Consider the following 3,442-nt stretch of genomic DNA (forward strand, 5'->3'; position numbering starts at 1 on the left):
CTTGCACATGGTTATAAAGCATCGCGTTGGAGGTGGCAGTGATGTCTCAGGAGCATGATCTCAAACCTATTCTGCAAGCACTCTTTCTTCAGACAAAAGGAACAATAAAATTATAGCTTTCCTTACAATGCCATTCTGAGTTTACTCTCTGACACCCCATTGAATGTGAACCTCCATTTTAAACAACCTCCTCCACAAAAGCAAACTGAGGTCCACTGAGGTCAGTGATCTGCCTGAAGTCACCCAGTCAATAAGGGCCGGAGCCAGAATTACAAGCAAGAGGAGGAAGCCACGTATCTAGAAACATAGACGTAAAGATGGCTGCGGCATGTTGGAGCATGAAGGGCCTGGTTGCTCTAATAACCAGAGGAGCCTCTGGTCTAGGTCTGGCCACAGCGGAGAGACTGACAGGACCAGGGACCACTGCTGTGCTTCTGGACCTGCCCAACGCTGATGGGGATGCCCAAGCCAAGAAGTTAGGGAAGAGCTGCGCCTTTGCCGCAGCTGACGTGACCTCGGAGAAGGACGTGAGAGCAGCTCTGACTGTAGCAAAAGAAAAGTTTGGCCATGTGGAGGTGGCAGTCAAACGTGCAGGCATTGCAGTGGCCATCAAGACATACAACCTAAAGAACAATCAGGTCCACACCCTGGAGGACTCCCAGTGAGTTCTCAGTGTGAATCTCATGGCCACCTTCAATGTGATGCACCTGAGGTCTGGTGAGATGGGCCTGGATGAACCAGACCAGGGAGGCCAACACAGTGTCATCATCAACACTGCCGGCATGGTTGCCTTTGAGGGCCAGGCTGAACGAGCTGCTTCCTCTGCTTCCACAGGGGGCATAGTGGGCATGATGCTGCTCTCTGCTCAGTGTCCGGCTCCCATGGGCATCCGAGTGGTGACCACTGCTCCCGGCCTACTTGGCACTCTGCTGCCGACCAGCCTCCCAGAAAAACTATGCAACTTCTTGGCCAGCCAAGTGCCCCTCCCCAGCAGACTGGGTGGTCTCGCCGAGTACGCTTATCTGGTATAAGCTGTCGTGGAGAACCCATTCATCAGTGGAGAGGTCATCCCGCTGGGTGGGGCCATCTGCATGCAGCCTCGAGGGGAGAGGGCAGAGAAAGCACGTGCTCTTCTGCCCCTCCTTCCCCTGTTCTGCAGGTTGGGAGGAAGCACAGTAGCCATTTGGTAACTCTGCCCAGCAGTCACACCCTGTGCCTAATAAAGTCTCTATTGCTCACCAAAAAATAAATAAAAAATAAAACGAAAACAACAACAAGAAACACTGATGAACTGAAATGCATAAGGAGTATCCAGCCCAAAGGCTGGCTTAGAGTAGCCATCCAAAAATTATTTCCTTTGCTCCTACAGAAAAGGTAAACATTCTGGGTGATTGGTGGCTCTCCCATACTGCGGACCCCCCCTATCAGCAGGAATCATTATCCTCACAGAAGATTATGATGACCACCACAACAGTGCTCGCCACTACTTAATGGCCATTGTCTGAACAGATAGCATTCTCGAAGCTTTAAATACAATCCCAACTGACCAAAGAAGGGAACTATCACAAAAAGGAACATCTCTCCAGAAAACACAATGAATGCGTTCTCCCAGGCCAGGGCCAAATCCCATGTGTTAAGTAAGGGTCGTAAGGGTTGTAAGAGTCAGATGACCACACAATTAATCACCCAAAGCACGACACACTTCAGAAAGAAAGGACATGCTGTGGATAATTACTCGGGGATAATGTGCAGACACCAGGGCTTACTGTCCTGAACAAACTAGAACATTCAATCACCCCAGTTTAGCAACTCAAGTTCCAAGGCCTAAGAAGCCAATTCACTATTTTTCAGGGAGTGAGCATGGGTGAAGAGAAAGACGGATATCTTTGGTAGGATACTTTGTGATTTGGGGCCTTTGAATAGAGGCTTATGGCACACATGCTAAAGGGGATAATGGAATTGAAACTTCCAAGCCTCCAGAGACACCTATCCCCTGGATCACTTCCACTGTGGCCGGTAAGTCTCCTCCACTTTGGGATCTTTGAACAGGCCATCTCCCATTCCTAAAATGCTCTCTGCACCACTCACAAAACTTTTCATCTGGTTAATTTCTAATACCACTCAATCATCAGCTTAATGCCTTACTATTTTTCAGAGAATGGTTTACCTGACCACCTCTACACAAAATCTAAACGGAATCTGTCAATGTACCTGTTACTTTCTCTTTCATAGCCCTTAAAAAATTCCCTGTTAATATGTTTCTTTGAATGACTTTTTAAATTTTATCTTCCTGTAGGGTATGTCTCATGAAAGAAGTAAAGCAGAGACTATATATCTCTTCTGCTCATTGTTGTAGTCCTAGGTGCATGATGCAGTGTCTATTAGACAGAATTGTTAATTGAACAAATTAATCCATTGACAAAGAAAGAAGGTGAATGAGATAAACACCCATGTTCCACTTAATCCTCACAGAAGCTTTGGGAAATACATATAATTTCCAGATTACAGATAGGAAAACCGAGACTCTTCAAATTATTCAGCCTGTTTAAGGCAATCCAGTGACCAGATTATCTGAGTCAACTCTCCAGACACTCATTTTTACCCATGTGAAAATTCCTGGAATACCGAATTAGTAATAAGAAAGTAGCTTGTGACAGAGTTAGCCATAACAATGAATGGTATCTGTAGTTCCGAATATTTTGCCCCAACTAAAGAATTCATTCTGCCCCTACCACGATGAAACCCATGTCCCTGGAGCCTGTGGAATGTCTCTGCCAACTCTCTTCTGGGTTCCTCTCTCCTAGATGGGATTACATGAACCTTGCTAATTTCTGAGGACTTTGTTCCTTTTCCCTGGGGTACGTGCAGACTCTGTCCTTCTATTATCATGCCAGCAGAAAAGATAAATTAATTAAATTGCCTAAGATCATGCAACCACTAAGCAGCAAAGCTGGTTTAAGCTTAGGTCTGCCTGGCTCCCAGGCTCTTAACCCCATGTTAGAATACTAAAGTCACAGCTTTTCATAATTATGTTCCAGTCCTGACCACAAGGTCTGGTCATTTTCAATTACACTTCAGTGATTCCCAAGTTACCTCAATGCTGAAGTCTCCCCTTTACCTAAAAAGTTTTCCTTCTACATACAAAGAAAGATCATCCAGAAAAAAATGTCCCTTGGAATTATTCCCCACATCATGTTCATCAATAGAAATTTGGACCCAGAGACCTCACTGTGAGGCTATCAGTCCCTTTTTCGTTGGTTGCTCTCACTCATTATAACATGAGGGTAGTGTCCACCCAAAAAGGAGGCCTTTCTCTGACCCCGTGTCCCAATCTTAGGGGCATGTAACCCCACAGACATAAATAGCAATCTTTAAGAAGAGACCTTTATTTCATTGAAAGCCCAGGAAAAGAATGCCGATTTCCTGCTTCCTATCATACAGG

General features: G+C 45.6%; 1 pseudogene; it reads left to right on the forward strand.

Annotated features, from left to right (window-relative positions):
• The first annotated feature begins 317 nt into the window (after nt 1-317).
• Nucleotides 318-1,491, forward strand: LOC109273043 (3-hydroxyacyl-CoA dehydrogenase type-2-like; annotated as a pseudogene).
• Nucleotides 1,492-3,442: the final 1,951 nt, after the last annotated feature.

Source organism: Panthera pardus, unplaced genomic scaffold (assembly GCF_024362965.1).
Source record: "Panthera pardus isolate Hobbes unplaced genomic scaffold, ASM2436296v1 HiC_scaffold_7, whole genome shotgun sequence".
NCBI classification, from domain to species: Eukaryota; Metazoa; Chordata; class Mammalia; order Carnivora; family Felidae; genus Panthera; species Panthera pardus.